This window comes from Leptonychotes weddellii, chromosome 1 (assembly GCF_054177405.1).
Source record: "Leptonychotes weddellii isolate Sample4059 chromosome 1, ASM5417740v2, whole genome shotgun sequence".
Classification (NCBI taxonomy): domain Eukaryota; kingdom Metazoa; phylum Chordata; class Mammalia; order Carnivora; family Phocidae; genus Leptonychotes; species Leptonychotes weddellii.
Genome location: NC_138369.1, coordinates 12,946,062 through 12,967,219, shown reverse-complemented (window position 1 = coordinate 12,967,219; position 21,158 = coordinate 12,946,062).

Below are 21,158 nucleotides of genomic sequence, written 5' to 3'. Positions count from 1 at the left end.
TCATATGACAGTTCTATTTTAATTTTTTGAGGAAATTCCATATTGTTTTCCATAGTGGCTGTTCCCATTTACAATCCCAACAGTACACAAATGTTGTCTTCTCTCCACATCCACACTAGCATTTGTTATCTCTTGTCATTTTGATGATGGTTTTTAAAACAGGTGTGAGGTGATATCCCATTGTTATTTTAATTTGCATCTCCCTGATGACTAGTAATGTTGAACATCTTTTCATACACCTGTTGGCCTCACATACATATCTATTCAAGTACTTTGCCCATTTTTTAATTGGGTTGTTTTTGTTTTTGTCTTGTTTTGTTTTGTTTGTGATTGAGTTCCATGAGTTCTTTATAGATTTTGGATATTAATCCTTTATCAGACATATGGTTTGCAAATATTTTTTTCCATTCTGTAGCTTGTCTTTTCACTTTGTTGATGGGTTCTTTTGCTGTGCAGAATCTTTTTAGTTTGCTGTGGACCCACTGTTTATTTTTTATTTTGTTGCTTATGCCTAGGTATCATATTAAAAAAAATCATTACCAAGACCCATGTCAAAAAGCTTTATTCCAGTGTTTTCTGTTCCATGGTTCAGGTCTTATATTTAAGTCTTTAATCCATTTTGAGTTAATTTTTGTGAGTGGTGTAAGATAGAGATTCTGTTTCATCCTTTTATGTGTAATATCCAATAAGTTCTGGTACGTTGTTTTCATTTTTGTCTCAGGAAACTTTTGTATTTCTCCCTTTAATTTCTTCCTTGATCCATCGGATGTTCAGGACAGTGCTATTTAATTTCCATATGTTTGTGAATTTTGCAGTTTTCCTCTTGTTGCTGATTTCTAGTTCCATGCCATTGTGGTCAGATAAAATATTTGGTATGATTTCAATCTTCTCTCATTTGCTAAGACTTGTTTGTGTCCTAACATATGGTCTGTCCTGGAAAATGTTTCATATACACTTGTATTCTGTTGTTGCTGGATGGAATGTCCTGTATATGTCTGTTAGGTCCATTTGGTCTACAGTGTTGTTCAAGTCTGCTGTTTCCTTATTGATTCTGTCTGGATGATCTACCCATTGTTCAGAGTAGGGCAACAAAATCCCCAACTATTACTGTATTCCTGTTTATTTCTCCTTTTAGCTCTGTTAATGTTTGCTTTACATAATTAGGTGTTCTGATGTTGGGCACATAAATATGTACAATTGTTTTATCTTATTGATGTATTGACCGCTTTGTAATTATATAATGACCTTCTTGTCTCTTTTTGACATTTTTAGTTTAAGATCTATTTTGTGTGATAGAAGGATAGCTACTCCTGCTTTTTTTTTTTTTTTTGGTTACCATTTGTTTGAATGTCTTTTTCTGTGCCTTTACTCTCAGTCTGTGAATGTCTTTAAGGCTAAAGTGAGTTTCTTGCAGGCTGTATATTGTTCGATCTTGTTTTTTTATACATTCAGCCATTCTATGTCTCTTAATTGGAGAATTTAATCCATTTATGTTTAATTATTGATAGGTAAGGACTTGCTATTGCCACTTTGTTTTCTGGGTTTTTTTTATAGATCCATTGTTCCCTGTTTCTTATACTGCTGTCTTTTTTTGTGGTTTGATGTCCTTGAGTATCAGTATCTTTGATTTCTTTATCGTGTTCTTTTGTGTAATTACTTTAGGATTTTCCCTAGTGATTACCATAAGGCTTACATAAAACATCTTAACCTAATAACACCCCATTTTAAACTGATGACAACTTAACTTCAATAGAATTCATAAACATTGCACTTTTACTTCTCCTCCCCCTCACATTATAGGTTATTGCTGTTACAATTTACATGAATTTACATGTTTTTTATATTGTATAACTAATAACAAATTATTGTAGTTATAGTTTTTTTCCCTACACTTTTTTTTTAACTTTTAAACTAGAGTTGTAGGGGAGTTATGCACCACTATTACCATATTGTAGAATCTAACTATATCTTTACCATTACCATGAAGTTTATGTTACCTTTTTATGTTTTTATAATGTCAATTAGCATTCTTTTACTTCACCAAAAGAACTTCTTTTAGTATTCCTTATAAGGTAGGTCTGGTGGTAAAGTTTTTAGTATGTATCATTTTCTTTTCTTCCCCATTTAAAAAATTGTGGTAAAATACACATAAAACTTACCATCTTAACCATTTTTAAGTGTACAGCTCCCTGGTATTAAATACATTCCTAATGTTGTATTAGCCATCACTACCATCCATCTCCAAAACTCTTTTCATTTTGTAAAAATGAAACTCCAAACCCATTAAACAACAGCATCCTATTCCTCCCTACCCCCAAGCCCTCATATATCTGGAATCATGCTGTATTTTGTCTTTTTTGTGATTGGCTACTTCACTCAGCATAATGTCCTCAAGATTCATCCATGTTGTAGCCTGGGTCAGAATTTCCTTCCTTTTTAAGGCTGAATAATATTTCCCTGTATGGATGGACTTCTTTTGCTTATCCATTCATTTTTTTAAAAGATTTTATTTATTTATTTGACAGAGAGAGACAGAGCGAGAGAGGGAACACAAGCAGGGGGAGCAGGAGAGGGAGAAGCAGGTTTCCCATTGAGCAGGAATCCCAATGCAGGGCTTGATCCCAGGACCCTGGGATCATGACCTGAGCCAAAAGCAGACACTTGACGACTGAGCCACCCAGGCACCCCTCCATTCATTTGTTGACAGACACTTGAGTTGCCTCCACACTTTAAGTATTGTGAATAATGCTGCTATGAACACAAATGCACAAATATCACTTCGAGACCCTGCTTTCAATTCTTTCAGCTATATACTCTGAAGTTGAAAGGTTGGTAATTCTATGTCTTTTTTTTTTTATGTATTAAGAATAGGTATTTTTGGTTTTTATGTGCAATTTTTAATTTAGGCAAATGATATGTTTATTGTTTTTCAACACAGTATGTGGTTTGCATGTTCATCTATGTTGCTATGTAGAATATCCAGTCCATTTCTTTCACCTGCTACACAGTTCTCCATAGAGTGTAACTTGCAAGTTTTACTGATCTACTCTCCTAGAGATGGGTGCCAAGATTGCCTCCAACTCAGTGCTCTCATAAATAAAGCTGCAATATCCTCATACAGACTTGGACTTGAAATGTTGGATCATAAGGGAGACATAAAAGAGTTTGGTCTACATTGTTACTCCCTGTGCCTGAAAGTTCTTCTCCCCACATCCTTACCAATACTGCATTATACTGTTTTCTAATCTTTGCTGGTCTGAGTAATGGGACACTCACAGTTGTTTCATTTTACATTTCTCCAATCACTGATGAATTAGAATATCTCTTTATATGTTTGCTAGGCTATGAGTTTCTTCTGTAAATTCCTTGTTTTTATCATTTTTTCAATTGGGTTTGCTGTCATTTCTTGTTGATTTGCAGAAGTTCTTTGTATATTCTGGATTTTAATTTCTTATGCTTTAGACTTTGCAAATGACTCCTATCATTGTCTCAGCTGTATTACTTTATGTATAGCATCTTCCATTGAATAGAAATTCTTAATCTTGATGTAATAAAATCCATGAAATTTTGTCTTGTGGTTTATGCCATTAACATGTAGTTTAAGAACTCCTTCTCTCCCCTTAAGTACCAATGTTTTTCCGTTTTTTCCTATATATTTTTTCCTTTTAGCATAATAGTATTCCATTTCTTATTTAGGTCTTTAATCAGATGTGTGACTATGGCAAGTTGCTTAATGTCTCCCAGACTCCACCTTTGAAATGGAGATAATAGTAGTATCTAGCTAATAGGGTAGAAATGAGGATGAAATGGGTCAATGCCTTTGAAGTGCTTAGAAGAGTACCTGTCACATAGTACCATATAAGGGATGGCTATTATAATGAAAATACATTTATTATTTATTTATTTATTTGCCACATTTAGTAAGTTATTCAACATGTGAAAATGTAGTAAAAATTTAAAAGGTGATTCTAATAACTAAGTGTTGGTGAGAAACACCAACAAGATGGAATACATTTTGATTTTTTCCATATGTAGAGGACTAAGTATTGGCAGGGGCAAATAGAAACCCTGATATTGGCTGATTTTACATTTCTCTTCCTGTCACACTCAATCCTCCTCTTAATGAGGCACCCCAAACTCAGTGCAATAACTAACACCTTCTACCATGAAATTCTCTGGGTAAGATTTTGAAAAAAGGAAATGGATTTTTAAGTCCATATCTGTCACTCTGTTCAGACATAGTTCAGTGCAATCAGATTTCTGTCATGCAAGAATCTGGATGGAGCAGGGTTTTCCTGCTCTGAAGTTGTCCAATCTTTATTTGTCCTTCATTTCCCATTCCCACTTTCTGTGGCAGGAGCTAAGAAATGGTGTAAAGACTGATACCTGGATGGCAATAAAGGAACAAGGGTCATGACTGTCTAAGGAGATCCAGTGGAGCTTCCATTCTGTCCCCACTCCTGGGCACTGTGCTTCTTGGAAGAAGGAGGGGGTTATTCAGGTTCCCCCATCCCTTTGCCATGCCCTATGGGAGGGAGCACCTGCCCATGTGCACTTGCTCAACTAGAGTTTCCCTCCAGCTTTAGCTTCATGCAGCTGCTACCCTAACGCCCTCCATCTGGAGCATTTCCATCCTCCAGCCGCATGGGTGGGTGGGCTTGCTTGCCTTGTGCCAAGGCTTTGGGATCACAGGGACCCTGGAAGCCTGGAGCTGTGAGATGTTAGCCATCAGCAGAAGTTTTGGACACAGTTAAATTATAGAAACCCTGTAAGTCTCTTTTGCTACCTGTCCTCGTAGGAAAGTAAGAAGAAACAATCCCTGGAATAGGGCATTGAAGGGGGAAAAGAAGGTCTCCCAGTAAATTTCATTTATCCATTTATGTGTTTATTCATTCATCCAAATGCCACTACTCATACATGCATTCATTCATCCCTTCGTTCAGTACAAGCTCCTTGAGCCAGACCCCTGGGGTACATAGACCACTGGAAGAAGCACCTGCCACTCGCACAGGCACTGGAGCCTTCCACGTGCCAGGATGGGACAGGAGCTGCATGGTGTGGTCAGCTCAACAGGGGGGAAAACAGGCCCAGTGAAATGATTTTGGCCAGAGACTTCGAAAGCCAGCACCAAATTACTTTGTAGCTTTTGTTCAACCTCCAGAGCATTTTGTCTTGGTTCTTAATTTAACAAATCTAAAATTCACTTGGAGATACAAGGTGTGAGACAGTCTAAGTAAATTTCAAAAAAAGAGAAGTATTTTACTGAGGGAGAAATGTGCCTGCTTGTAGAATGACACACAATGCAAAGCATGTGATACAAAGATGCTATGCAAAAATCAAAAACAAAAACAAACCCACCAAAACTAAAAATTAAGACAAAGATGCCAAAGGTCAAAACCCCTAACACATAAGACAATCTTACAAAATCGATAGGAAAACCATTGAGATTTTCCTATCACATAATTACTCCGTATACCCAACTGTTTTATGAAATGAACAGAGCTATAAATAGAAAGGTCATAGAAGAAATTCAATAGCCATTAATATAAAAATACTAATCACAATAGTAACAAGAGAAATGTTAATGAAAATGAGATATTTCTTTTGCCTGATTAGGCAGTGGAGAGAATTTATTTCATTCCATTAAATGAAAATACCCAATGCAGGTAAGGATGTGGCAAACGGTGTTTAACAATCATCTATGAAAGACATCTGCCCCAGAGCGTCCCCTTCTTTTCTTTGCACTTCTTACAAGTTTTCCTCAGAAGGAAGTCTTGGTGCATTTTCTCTGAAACAATGTCACACTCCAGTGATTTCCTCCTGTTACTTTGATGCCTGAGACACCTTCAGGAAGCTGTCCAGGCACTGTGGCATTCACACTTGACCTCACCCTGGTGCCTTGTCAAGACAACTCTTTCACCCTGCAGCATTTGCTTTACTTGGTTCCCCAAAAGGGAGAAAAAAAAGGAGAAGGTCACTCCCATAATTTAAATTTTGAACATGTGTCTTTATAAAATTGCAAAAGTTCAAGCAGCTTCGTACTTGTTCTGTTTTGTCAAAACTCAATTTTCTTTATCTTCACCAGGAAGCAAGGCTCAGAGTTGTCCTGAAAGTAAATATAATGGGCATCACTAAATGTGACCACAGAAAAACTGCAAGGATGTTGTCCACAGCTGTGCTCATCATAAGGGAGAACTAGAAACTCCCTGGAGGGCCAGCATTCATTTATAGCAGTGAATAAAATAGACTGCTTCTTCCTGCTTTTGGGGGACACCTTTTGTATATTGATGGTAAACAAGGGGATAAACAAGAAGCGAACAAAAACAGAAACAAAAAAACCCACCCCATAATGTGCTATAAGTCAACTTGTAACAGTTCATAAGAACCAACTATGCGATCTCTTCCCAATTCCGTGATTAGTTATGTAACATCAGTATCTTGAAATCAGACATGGTTGGAGCACTTACACCAGGGAAACTGGCAAATGCTACAATCAGGAATTATTTTGAAAGCCAGTTGTTAAACACTTCCCAGGCCCCCAGTGTTTGTAGTATGTTTGTGAAATGGAATATTAAGCTGATACCAATATTCACATTATGGAAAAAAAAGTCTCATCATAAAACACTATGTGTATGCAAAAAAAAAAAAAAATGAACTTAGACCCTCACCTCACACTATACACAAAGATTAATTCAAAATGAGTCATAGACTTAGATGTAAGAGCTAAAATAATAAACTTGTAGAAGAAAACACAGAAGGAAATCTTCAGACTTTGGGCTAGGCCAAGGAAATAATCCCATTTACAATAGCATCAAAAAAGAATGAAATACTTAGGAATAAATTTAACCAAGGAGGTAAAAGATCTGTACATTGAAAAGTACAAGAAACTAAAGACACAAGTAAATGGAAAGATATCCTATGTTCATGGATCAGAAGAATTACTAATATTAAAATATTCATTCTGCCCAAAGTCATCTACAGATTGATCAAAGCAATCCCTATCAAAATCCCAATGACATTGCTTACTGAAATAGAAAAAAAATTTTTTTAATTGGTACGGAACCATAAAAAACCCTGAATAGCCAAAGCAATCCTGAGAAAGCAGAATAAAGCTGGAGGCTTCACAATTACTGATTTCAAACTTTATTACAGAGCAATAGTAACCAAAACAGTATGGTATTGGCAAAAAAACAGATACACAGACCAATAGAACAGAATAGAGAGCTCAGAAATAAACCCACATATATATGATCAGCTAATATTTGACAAGGGAGTTAAGAATAGTCAATACTTTAATAAGTAGTGCTGGGAAAACTGGATATTCACGTGCAAAAGAATGAAACTGGACCCCTACCTTACATCACTCACAAAAATCAACTTGAAATAGATTAAAGACTTAAACGTCAGACCTGACACTGTAAAACCACTAGAAGAAAACATAGGGAAAAAGTTCCTTGACGTTGACCTTGGAAAAATGTTTTGGATGACATGAAAAGCACAAGCAGCAAAGCAAAAATCAACAAGTGGAACTACATCAAACTAAACAGCTTCTGCACAGCAAAAGAAGTAGTCAGCAAAATGAAAAGGCAACCTACTGAATGGGAGAAAATATTTGCAAATAATCTAACTGACAAGAGGTTAATATCTGAAATATACAAGGAACCCATATAACTCAATAGCAACATGAATATTCATATGTAAGAGGTATCTGCTCAGGTTATTGACAGGAGCCTTTAGTTAAAAGTGTGGAGCCCTTTGCTTCTTATTCTATCCTGCTCCCTTCCTTTCTGAGAAGGATGCATCTCACCTGTGTGGTACAGGGTCTGAGCTGGGGGTCCAAGTGTCCCCTTCCTCCCTTGACTGATTTGGATTTACCCACATCTACTTTCATGCCTCTACCTCCCCTTCTCCCTGAGTTGATCTCTCTGCAAAGGATCTCAGAGTCGCAGAGCTCCTCCTCTCCTTCACTCTACAGGACCTGAAAAAAACCAGACTCCTTTCCAAAGACTATTACATACCAGAACACAAGGAAACAGCAGATAAAATTAACATTGTGGATGATGAGCTGATAAATAAAACGTGGTATGTCTATACAAAGCTATATTATTCAGCAATCAAAAATGAAGTTCTGATACATGAAACCTTGAAATATGCTAGGTGAAAGAAGGCAGTCACCAAAGACTACTTATCGTATGCTTCCATTTATGCTAAATGTCCAGAATAATTGGCCAATCTATAGGGACAGCAAGTAGACAAGTGATTGCCTAAGGCTTGGGCAGGGGTGGAGGGTTGTTGATGAGAAAGGAGGTGCTAATAGGTACAAGGCTTCTCTCTGGGATGATAAGCATGTTCTAAAATTGTGGAAATGGTGGCACAACACTGAATATACTAAAAGCCACTGAGCTTTATACTTCATATGGATGAATTATATGGCTGTGAGTCATATATCAATAACGCTGTTATATTGAAGGAAGGGAGGGAGGGAGGAAGGAAGGAATGCAGGAAGGAGGGAAGGGAGGAAGGAAAGAGGGAAGGAGGGAAGGGAGGAAGGAAGGAGGGAAGGGAGGAAAGAAGGAGGGAAGGAAGGAAGGAAAGAAGGAAGGAAGGAAGGAAGGTACAGAAGGAAGGAAGGAGAAAAGGAAGGAAGTAGGGAAGGAAGGAAGGAAGGAAAGAAGGAAGGAAGGAAGGAAAGGGCACCAGCTGGCAGGAGCTGAGATTAAGGAAGAACATGGCAGTAAGTGGGGTGGAGTGAAGGATGTGTCACATCAGCAGATGCAAAGACTTGGAAGTGAGAGGGAGCTTGGCTCATTTCAGGAACTAGAAGTAGCAAACAAAGACAGAAGCACACAGTGGAATGACATGAGCCAGGAGAGAGAGGGGACCAGGGGTCCAGCAGGAGCCTGACCACCAAAGTCTTGTAGACCAACTGAAGGTTAAGACCTTACCCAGTCAACAAGTGAGTCTTAAGCTTGGGAGTGCCTTGACCAGATTTGCATTTTAGAAAGACATTTTGGTTGTAAAAGGATTAAGAGAGGGTAAGACAGGAGATGGGAACTCTTTATCAAGAGGAGCTTGTGGTTCCCAAGGGATGGAATGATGGTGGTCCGACATAGGGAAGTGGCACTGAGGATAGAGCCAGATAGATAGGAATTTAGGAGGAAGGATCAGCAACACAGTGCTGATGAGGTGGGTGTGAAGGGCAGGGACCCCCAGGTGTCTGTTTCTAGTGGAGGGTGTCGCCATTTGCTGAGACTGCGAACCCAGCTTGGGGGGGAGGCTGTACTGATGAATTGAGTTTTGGGTGGACACGTTTCCAGTGGCTGAAGATGCTCAGACGCTCCCAGAAGATCTTCTAAATGTCAGCATTTGGTAACCAAAAGATTTCAAACAAAAACTGGATTTCTGGCTTCTCTGGAAAATCAGAAGGTCTAGCCACCATGGGCTTGCATTCACTCTTTACCAGGGCTCAGCAAACTACAGTCTGCACACCAAATCTGACCTTGGCTTGTGTTTGTATGATTTGTAGAGCTAAGATTTTTTTTTATATATAGGGTTGTTAAAACAAAGAACAGTGACAGAGGTGACATGTGGCCCATACAGCCTACAGTACTTGCTCTCTGGCCCTTTAGAAAAATGTTTGCCTACCCTGCTCTTGGCAGTCATCTGCTCATGCTGAGTTGCCGACACCACCTTTCCAAGGCTCTCGTGCTCCCCGATTGCCTCAGTCCCCACTGCTCCCTATCACTCCCATCCAGCCAGACTTACTCGTGTACGGTTTCTTCCTGGCCCCCGGCTGGACCCTGACTAAGGTATCATGACAAGTGAGAATAGGGCCAGAAGCCAAGGCAAACAACTTTCCAGAAGTAGGCAGGGAGAAGGCTGAAAGAACAGTCAGAGAGGTCAGAGGAACACTAGGAGGGTTTCCTAGGTAAGAAGTTAGAGCATTTCAGGACATGAGTGGCAGACAGGGTGTCAGGTCAGCAGAGCAGCTGGGCTGGGGGAGGCTTGCAGAGGGAGTGTGGGGCCATGAGCTTCTCTGGGATGGGGAAAACTGGGAATGCAGATGTCAGATTGGACTGGGCTGGGGAACAGGTGGCTTGAAGTGTAGCTGTGAAGAGGAGGGCAGGAGATGGGGAAGCACCTGGAGGGATCGAGGGAAAGACTTCATCAAATGGGAGAGGCTTGAGCCCAGAGAGGGAGAGGCGGAAGGTGGGGGGCAAAGCTGATGGGGCGGAGTCTGCAGAGGGGACAGGGAAGGCAGGACTCGCCCTCACCATGAGCCCGGTGAAAACAAGGCTGGGAGGGGTGGAGGTTCAGGTGAAGTGGGAGGATTTCTAGCAAAAGTTAAGAGTGTTTTATCCTGATGGCTTCTAATTTCTTGGTGAAATAAATGATGGGGCCACCTGCTGATGAGGGCAGGGGGACAGCTGGAGAATTCTAGACTGAGAAGGTTTGAGACACATGTGCCCCAGAATGGGGAAACTCAGAAGTGTTGCTGGGACTTCTGAGAAGTCCACCAAGCCTGGAGGCTGTGGCTCATGGGGACTCCAACTCTTCTGGCCTTCTCTATGTTCCCCTGTGCCCAGGGAGCAGCCTGGGCATGGTGGACAGGAACCTGAGAGTCACCGAGGCATGACCATCTTCCCCTCCTTCCCTCCAGGGACACTGTACACGTGAACTGGTAGGAAGTCAGAGTTCTTGGCCAACACAAACATTTGAATCGCATACTCCAACCAGAATTTTCAGCAGAACAGGAGATATAAGTTTTTCCTTTGAAATGTGCTATGTTTACCACTTAAAAAGGAGAAGAAAAGCAAAGCAGAAGGAGCCTTCTTAAAATCTTGCCTTAAAACCAATGCAATTAAACATGAGTTCCAATTTATCATTTGCCAAGGAGCTCATCATTTTTCTTCAGTTTGCTGTATATCTTTTAAATTGGTCTTCCTATGTACAAATGGTTGCTTGTATTTATTTATTTGTAATTCAAGTATAATTGACATACAGTATTATATTAGTTTCCAATGCACAAATAGTGATGCAACATTAACATACATTAGGAAAGTCTCATCATGGTAAGTATACCTACCATTTGTCACCATGCAAAGTTATTACAGTAGTATTTATTATATTCCCTACTCTGTACTTTACACCCCTGGGACTTAATTTATTTTATAACTGGAAGATTACAGCTCTTAATTCCCTTCCCTTATTTTGCCCATTCCCCCCAAAACCCTCCCCTCTGGCAACCACCAGATTGTTCTATCTGTGAGTCTGTTTCTGTTTTGTTTTGCTTATTCATTTATTTTTAGATTCCATGCGTAAGTGAAATCATACAGTATTTGTTTTCGTCTGACTTATTTCACTGAGCATAATGCCCTCTAGGTCCACCCAGATTGTCACAAAGGGCAAGATTTCATTCTTGTTTATGGTTGAGTAATATTCTATGATGTATATACCACATCTCCCTTATCCACTCATCCATCGATGGACACTCAGGCTGCTTCCATAATTTGGCTACTGCAAATAATGCTGCAGTGAACATGGGGGTGCAGATAGCTCCTTGGGTTAGTGTTTTCATTTTCTTGGCATAGATGCCCAGAAGTGGAACTGATGGTATTTCTCTCTTTTTCGAGGAGCCTCCATGATCTCTTTGCTTTAATGAGAGTGGTCACACTTACTGACAATCACGCAGATCTTGTAGCAACGACTTTCCCATTTCACCTCACAATGGCATTGTAAGGCAGAGAAGGGGGGGGGCCACAGGTGAAAGGGGTGTGTAAATGCCACAAGCCATGTGCTGCAGCCAGCTATGTTAGGCTTCGGATGAACCCGAGTTATCCCAAGCTACCCTGTGAAATCAGAATTCTGAACACCCCCTTCTTGTGACATAGGAAAAGACGGGAGGGTGCCGTTGGCACTGGGAACCCCAAGATCAAATTCCAGCTCCGCTTTCTTAACTGTGTGACCTTGGTCTGAGGCTGGGTTTCCTCATCTGGGAGGTGGGTATTGACCGCGGGGTATTGACTATAGAGCGTACAGGGAGGTTCAAAGGTCCTGGAGCGCACGGCGTGTGGCAGTCAATAATAAGGCTGATGTTTCGGATTATGATATGGGGACAGGAAAGGAGGACTTCAGAAGGCCTGGCCCTCATGTAGCTTTAACAACAGCTTCGTGACCTGAGGGGTTCCCTTTCCTGCCCTGGGCCCCCATTTCTTCATTTAACAAGAGGAAGCAGCTGGACCCAGCACTGACACCTGTGGGTCTCTGAGCCCCAGGTTCGGGAAGCTGCAGATGAGGGAACAGAGATCAGGGGTGTCCTGAGCCCTTGCAGATAAGTAAACTGGTACAATCTGTCACTGAGCCTTAAGCGGCTCTTACTGACCTCTTCAGTTAGGCTTCTTTACGTTCTCGGTCTCATTCACCTGACCCACTTACAGTATGTGTTGTCAGTCACCGTGCTAAAACAACAACAACAAAAACCCCCTAAAACTTCGTGGCTTAAAATAACCAAACTATTATCTGTCAGGATCCTGCAGGTGGCCGAGGGGTTCTTCTGCTTCATGAGGTACGGGCCAGGGTGCGGGGATGGCTGAAGGTCCAAACTGGCCTCCCTCACATAGCTGGCAAGTTGGAGCTGGCTGTCTACCAGGAGGTCGGTCCTCCGCGTGGCCTCTCTGTGCGGCTAGCCTGGGCTTCTCACAGCAGGGCACTGCCTTCCAGGGGTAGCAACTAAGAGCGAATGTTCTAGGAAGACGAAAGCAGAAGTTGCCAGCCCTGCAACCCAGGGCCCAGAAGTCCCACCACATTTGGTCAAAGCAGTCACAGGGCCAGCCCATGTGGAGGCAGGGGAAATACGCTCCATGCCCTTGATGCATGCGGGGAAGGACAGAACTGATACTGACCTCCTTTGAGGATGAGCCACCACCTGGGACATATGCATTTCCCCCATTAATAGTCAAGAAGACTCAGACACAGCGTCTCCTGTCTGAGGCTCCCCCTCGAATCAGGCACGAACCCTGAGGACTTGAAAGGCTTTCGTCCCTCTTCCAAACCCAGGCTGGGAGAGAGCTGAAAGGGTCACACTGGCCACGCCACATCTCTGTTCTAGAGATACCCCACAGGTCACTGTGGGAGCCCGATGGGCTCAGCCCCGGGACACCTGCCTGTTCATGAAGGGATGTCCCGGCTGCTCTGGGTCCATCTAGACCGCTGTACAGGTACCACACACTGGCCTCCAAGACTGTGGCTCCTTCCACTCACACGTGCTCAGCCATCGTTCCCAACACATGACACTGTCACCATGCCACGGTCACTGGTCCCCAGGGCTGCTAGTCTCAGCGGCATGCTATTCCAGAATCATACACACCACACACACACACACACACACACACACACACACACACACGCACCCCAGAGCCTTCGGCTCTTGCATTAACCTCCGATCTCCTTCCCCCTGGTGAGTTTGCCTTTGACCTTGGAGCTTTTGTCCTTTCCTGTCGTCCTGGGCCACTCTGCCAGATCTTCTCAACCTTCAAAATCTGCAATTCGTCCCCTCCCAGGACTGCTGGCTCCTTATATGTATTCCCTACAGCTCCAGGCACCAAGGAGTCGCAGAATGGGCTGCTTTCGTCAAGGCCTACAAAGCACATGTATATTGCACCTTCTCCAAAAGCAATGCTCCTTGTGGGCACAAGTTTGCCTGATTACACAGGGACACTCCAGAAAAACTGCTCCCAGTTCATCATTCTGGAAGCCTCTGGTCAAAAACTAATACATAATGTAAACTTTGTGAAAACGATAGCATAAACAAAACTACATGGTAGTCAGTAATTATTAATATCTGCAGAATACATTTATTTATTTTATTTTATTTTATTATGTTATGTTAGTCACCGTACATCACCAGTTTTCGATGCAGAATATATTTAAGTTGATCTTCCACAGAGGAGGATTTTTAAGAAAACAAAGCAAAACAAAACAAAACAAAAAAACAGCATTGGTTCTGTTGTCCCCTCATAAATTTAGCTTATTCTCAGCCCGAAGTTGAAGCCCCAGCCATAAACAACCCAACCCCGAGCCTTGCTTTGTTTCCTCATAACTTTTACATTTGAAGTAATTTCACACTTACACCCAAATTGCAAGAATAGTTCAAAAAACTCATGTTTAAAGAACATTTGGTCCAGATCCACCAATTGTTAATATTCTGCCTCCCTTTGTGTGTTCATTCTCCTCCTCCTCCATATTGGATAGGCATAGGATTTTCCTGGACTGTTTGAGAGGAAGTTGCACACATCGCGTCCCCAAAGACTTTCTACCCACTCCAGCACGTAGTTTTGAAGAGCAAGGACATTCTCTTACGTAGGCACAGACTGATCATTGAAATCGGGAAATTTAACATTCATCCAATGTGGCTTCCCAACCCATAGTCCATATTCACATTTTGCCAGTTGCCCTAAAACACTCCTTTGTGACGGGCATCTCCCCACTATCCAGATCTGATCTGGGACCATGCTTGCATCAAGCTGCCCTGTCTCTGCAGCTAATGTCCATCTGGAAGAGCCCTGAGCCTCTCTTGGCTCATACCTTGTCTTCAGGCAGATGGGTTTCTGTGCTCAGAGCCCCTCACCTTCCTGCCACACCTGCAGCTGGCCCCAGTTAGAGCTGATGCACCTTCTTAGTCCCCTAATCTTTCTTGGGGCATGGCAGGAAGTCCCACCTAACAGGCTCCCCTTGGGGTGAGAGGAGAGATACAGACCCAAGTGTTCTGCATTTTGCTATGACTTTTTTCCAGCCAGGAACATGTGATTTTGGTAACCCTATGCTTGTTCCTTTTTTACTTTAACCACATTTTGTTGTAAAAACAATGAGCTGGCCATGATGAAGGAAACTTCCTGAAAAGGAAAGAGAACATAATCCTCCTCTATCAACTGGTCTTGCATTTTATATAGTTGGTCCCTGTGCTTTTTCGTTGTTGTTATCTGCTTTTTTACATTTTCTAAAATGCACATTGCTCCCTGTTCCTCCCCTCCACACCCAACACTCAGGCTAAGGTGCTGACATGACCTAGGTGGCTTGCGACGGCCTGTCCTCATCCTCCAGCACATGGCTCCTGCGCAGGGCACAGCCCACAGAGGCGCTGGGACTGAATGGTACAGATGTGAGGTCCAGTCCCGGTACCATCCTGATTTCACTTCCCAGCGCTGCTTACAAACACGCCTCACTTTTGAGAATCTCCATCGGCCTGTGCCTCCCTCCCCTGCTCTCGATCATTCCCACCCGCTCTTCACCCTTCGACAGCTTTTTCTGGATTCCCAGTGGGGTTTAAATCTGACAAAGACTCTCTCTCTGCTTGACTGGATTTTGCCAGGCCCCTGGACCTTCTCCTAGGCCCATCTGTGCCCTTCCTTGTTAAGATCCAGTTTGAGCAAGAACTGCAAAGTCATTTGAGTAAAGACCTCCACCCTCCCACATCTGATTGAGCCCCTCTGCTGCATCATTCCCCAGGTGGCATCTGATTACCCTGAACTGCCTCAGCAAGAACCCCCCACCCCGATGTTTCCTGTTGGTAACTTTCCACCCACCTGCCCCTGCCCTGCTCCTCCACTCTAAACTCCCACTTGCCCATGCTGTATTTGGACTTGAGCCCTATCTTTCTCCCTCACTGCAAAATTCCATCACATCTGTCTGGATAGCCTACCCTGGAGTAAAGTCTGCCTCACTATGCTCGAATAAGAGTCATCGAATGTTCTTTATCCTCTTCAGCAAATCCCACCTCTCCCAGTGAATGGCTGTGAGTTCTTGGGCAAGTGACTTTACCTTTCACCCTTGAGCTTCTTGACCTCAAATCCTGTGCCTCCCCCACCCTCAGCCACCCACACTCTTAAACCTTATCACCTCCAGAATCTGCCTTACCAAGAAATCTTTAACTTAACCTCTTCTTCTCTAACCACAACTTCCTACGGTTCCTGTTCTCTCATACCCATACCCTTATCCTCCCACCTATTTTCCACCCCATCAGGAGTTCTGGCCACTCGGACCTGCCATTTTCCTTATTATCATCCCCTCATTGTCTCGACTTACTTTTTGATCCAACCGGGACACACGATCACTACCTCAGTCCATCTCTTACCAATATCCTCTGCACACTGTCCTTCTGACACATCCGCCTGGAAGAACCCCAACCTGGACTCCGTCTAGCAATTCCACCTCTGTTTTTACACCCAGCCTCCTAGAGAAATTCACCCAGGTGTGAGGACACCACAGATTCACGGTATCTAATGTCAGCTGGGCCCTCAGCACCCAAGAGAGCTGGGTCTATAATTGGAAACCACGTGGTCAAGTCCCAGCTCTGCCATTTGAGGCCATGAAATGCTTGTTACCTCATCTCTGTAAGGCTTGGTTTCCTCACCACCAAGTGGGAATCCCCCAGACGTGCTCCTCTCTGGATCAGGGCCTGGCACACAGCCCACCTTTGGTGATGTCAGCATCCGTGACACCGTGATCACCGTGGCTGGCCAGCCTGCTCCATGTGAGCAAGCAGAGGTGTCCTTGAAACTCCTCACAGCTGTTTCAAAGCTTCATCATTGATCCTCAGCCCCTCAGCCCGTCTCTGCCTTCGTCCTCTACCATCAGCCTCTGCCTTCATGGAGGAGACAGAGCCACTAAAGCAAGGTTTGGCAATCTGTCTCATTCCGTTTCCCTGCACCCTCTGCCCATTCTTATCTCCACCTTCAGGGTTTATCCTTCCCCTGCCCAAGGTTAATCCCTTCTCGTGGTCTGCAGATCCAACCTGCCCACTTCCCCCGGCATTGGTTCCAGCGGCAGACCCCTAGTGTCTTGTGCCTTCAAGCTCTCCCTCTAGCACGCGGAGTGGGCTCACATCTCTCCTAACAAAAAGCAAACACTTAAAGAGATTTCCACGTCTATGAAGATGGAGTCAATATACTTTTTCTTATTCTCTTTTCGAAGTACAATGGAAAGGCCAGGGCGTGGTATATATGACAGACATACGATTCTGGAAGGTGTAGAGAAGAAGGCAGACTGACCAGGGAGGCCAGGACTCCAGGAATGACATGGTGGTGAGTTCTTGGGTTTTCTTTTTGACTCATATATCCCCAGATTAAAGCTGAAGAAGCTGGCAACCAGGAAACACCAACAGGCAAGGAGGGAAAAAAAAAAAAGTCCTGGCCAAAGTCTGCTCTCCCTAACTCCCCTACTGGGGTGGGGTCAGAGGAGGCCAAGCAGGGAGCAGGGGCTCTCATCCCCACTGGGCTGTCATGAGATCCCCCTCCCTTAGGTGTCAGTGGAGACCGTGTGGGGATCCTGGAATTCCACCCCATCTGACAGGATCCAGGTGGCCTTTCCACTCCCCACCACCCTGACAAAGGGGGCCTCCTGGAGAGTCAGGACTTTCATCATTGCCCAGGGGTAAGGAGGCTACCACCCCATCCTCCCTGCTGTCAGTGGAGGCCACATGGGGCAATAAGGAGGCACTTCTATTCCTCTGGGCCAGGGGTATCAGTGGAAGCCTCTCAGGGGGCTGGAACTCCCACCTCTGCCCACTAATGAGGAGCCTCACCCCCTCTGGTATCCACAGAGGCCTAATGGGGAACCTGGGCTTCCACACCACTTGGTAGAAACCAGGCTGTGCTCTCCCTCCCCCTGCCAAAGCCAGCTCACACAGAAGGTTCAAATAAATTCCAGAGTCTCCTAACATAATGCCCCAAGTTTTCAGGTTTTAGAAATTGTGATAAAACATATATAAGACTTACCACTTGACCATTTTTATGTGTAGAGTTCAGTGGCATTAAGTACCTTCACATGATTCTACAACCATCACCACCATCCATCCCCAGAGCTTGTTCATCTTCTTGTATACCCATTAAACACTAACGAGTAAAACTTTAAAAGTCCCCATGACCAGCCCCTGGCACCCACCATTCTACTTTCTGTCTCTATGAAAATGACTATTCTAGGGACCTCACTTAAGTGGAATCAAATGGTATTTGTTTTTTGTGGTCAGACTTAATGTCATTCAGCATAATATTTTCAAGGTTCAACTATGTTGTAGCCTGGGTCAGAATTTCCTTCCTTTTTAAGGTTGAATGATATCCCACTGTATGTATATACTACATTTCATTTATCCATTCATCCACCTATGGACATTTGGGTTTTTTCTACTTTGGCAATTATGAATAACGCTGCTATGAAGATGGCTGTACAAATCTCTGAGCCCCTGCTTTCAATTCTTTTGGACAGAAGTATAATTGCTGGGCCACAGAGTGTTGCACACCCCTCCCCCTCAACCTTCCCATGAATCTTCCTCTTCTTATAAAGGACACCAGTCATGTTGGATTAAGGGCCCACTTTAAAGGTCTCATGTTGGGGCGCCTGGGTGGCTCAGTTGGTTAAGCGACTGCCTTCGGCTCAGGTCATGATCCTGGAGTCCCGGGATCGAGTCCCGCATCGGGCTCCCTGCTCGGCAGGGAGTCTGCTTCTCCCTCTGACCCTCCTCCCTCTCATGCTCTCTGTCTCTCATTCTCTCTCGCAAATAAATAAAATCTTAAAAAAAAATAAATAAAGGTCTCATGTTAACTTAATCACTTCTTTAAAGACTTTCTTTCCAAATATAAAGTTACCTTCTGAGGTACAGGGTGGTGGGGGGGGCAGTTAGGACTTCAACATACGAATTTGGGGGGGACAGAACTCAACACTCTTGTTGAAAAGCCTTTGTGAGAATTTAATCTTAGGTTCTCTACTCTATTCAACTGATCTATATGGCTGTCTTTATGCCATTTCAGTCCTGTTTTGATTATTGTAGACTTACAGTGAGTTTTGAAATCAGGAAGTGTGGGACTTCCAACTTTATTCTCCTTTTTCTTCAAAATTGTTTGGCTATTCAAGGTCCCTTGAGATTCCATATGAATTTTAGAGTAAAATATTCTGCTTATGCAAAAGAAGTTTTTGGGATTTCTATAGGGCTTATACTGAATCTGTAGATCATCTTGGGTAGTACTGACATGTTAACAAAATTAACTATTCCAGTCCATGACCATGGAATGTCTTTCCATTTTTTTGTATCTTCTTTAATTTCTTTCAGCGATGTTTGTAGTTTTTAGTGTGTAAGTCTTTTGCCTCCTTAGTTAATTCCTAAGTGCTTTATTCTTCTTGATGCTACAGTTAAGGCAGTTGTGTTCTTAATTTCATTTTCAGGTTGTTCATTGTTAGTGTGTAGAAGTGCAGCTAATTTGGAGGCATTGATTTTATAACCTGCAACTTTGCTGAATTCATTTATTAGTTCTTACAGTTTTTGTGTGGGGGGCATCTTTAGAGTTTTCTACATATAAGATTATGTCATCTGCAAACAGGTAATTTTAATTCTTTTCCAGTTTGGATGGCTTTTAGTTCTTTCTTTGTCTTGCCTATTTGCTCTGGTGAGGACTTCCAGGACTATGTTAAAATGAAGTGGCAAAGGCAAGCATCCTTGTCTTGTCCCTGATCTTTGAGAAAAAAAGAGTCTGAGTCTGACATTAGCTGTGAATTTTTCATCACTGAGTCTGATGTTAGCTGTGAATTTTCATACATGGCCTGTGTTACGTTGAGGTACTTCCATTTCTAGTTTCTTGGGTATTTTTATAATGGAAGTTGTTAAATTTTGTCAAATGCGTTTTCTGCACCAATTGAGATGATTGTGTAGGCTATTTACTTCATTCTGTTAATGTGATGTATTATTATTGATTGAGTTTTGTATCTTGAGCCATCCTTGCATTCCAGGAATAAATCCCACGTGGCCGTGGTATATAAACTTTTTAATATGCTGCTGAATTCAGTTTGCTAGCATTTTGTTGAGGATTTTCACAGCATAGATACACAGGATATTGGTCTGTAGTTTTCTTGTCTCTTCTTCTGGCTTTGGTATTGGGATGATGCTGGCCTCATAGATATGAGTTAAGAACCATTCCTTCCTCTTTAGTTTTTTTTGAAAAGTTCAAGAAGGATTGGTGTTACTTCTTTAAATGTTTGGTAGAATTAACCAGTTAAGCCATCTGGTCCAGGGCTTTTCTTCATTGAGAGGCTTTTGATGACTGATTCAGTCTCCTAACTAGTTATAGTCTATTCACATTTTCTATTTTTTCATGATTCAGTTTTGGTAGTTTGCGTGTCTTTAGGAATTTATCCATTTCATCTAGGTTATCCAATTTGCCGGCATGCAGTTGTTTAGAGTACATTCTTATAATCCTTGTATTTCTGTAAAATTGGTAATAATGTCCCCACTTTCTTTTCTGATTTTAGTTTTTGAGCTTGCTCTCTTTTTTTCTTGTCAATGTAGCTAAAGATTTGTCAATTTTGATTTTTTTTAAAGAACTAAATCTTGGTTTTGTTGATATTCTCTATTGTTTTTCTAATCTCTTTTAAAAAAATTTATCTCTACCCTAATCTTTATTATTTCCTTCCTTCTACTAGCTTTAGGTTTAGTTTGCTCTTTTTTTCTAGTTCCTTAAGGTATAAAATTAGGTTGTTGATGTGAGATCTTTCATCTATAGCTATCAAAACTTGTAGGTTTTAATTAAAAATCACTGATCCTACCAAGGACCAGGAAGATCTGAAACTGAATTTTTAAAGAGATATTACAATTATCTGACAATGATTTCAAGCAGCTATCATAAAAACGCTTCAACAAGCAATTATGAGCACCCTGGAAAAGAAGAAAAAAGAAAGTCTCAGCAAAGAAATAGAAAACATAAGAACCACATGGAAATTTTAGAACTGAAAAATACAATAACCAAAATTAAAAAAAAAAAAAACCTCAGAGGATGAGTTCAACAGTAGACTAGTGGATGTCAAAGAAAAATTGCCAGACAGAGATAGAAGCAAGAAAGATTTTATTCAAGACAATTCTGTTAGAGATCAAAACTTTTGCACTAGGGAAGATTGATTGAACTCAACTCTATTGAAAAAAAAGCGGGTGAGTTTTTAAGTGCTGGAGTGAGACAGTGAAAAAGTACTGGAGGATGTAAGTTGGGTGATTGGTCAATGGGATTAAGACCATCTATGTTTGCAATTGGTGCTTATCAAGGTTAAGTTCCTACCCTCCCACAGAGACTGGGAGATGGGTGCCTTGTCTTTCTTGATGATAACATTTCAAAGGGATGGCTCCC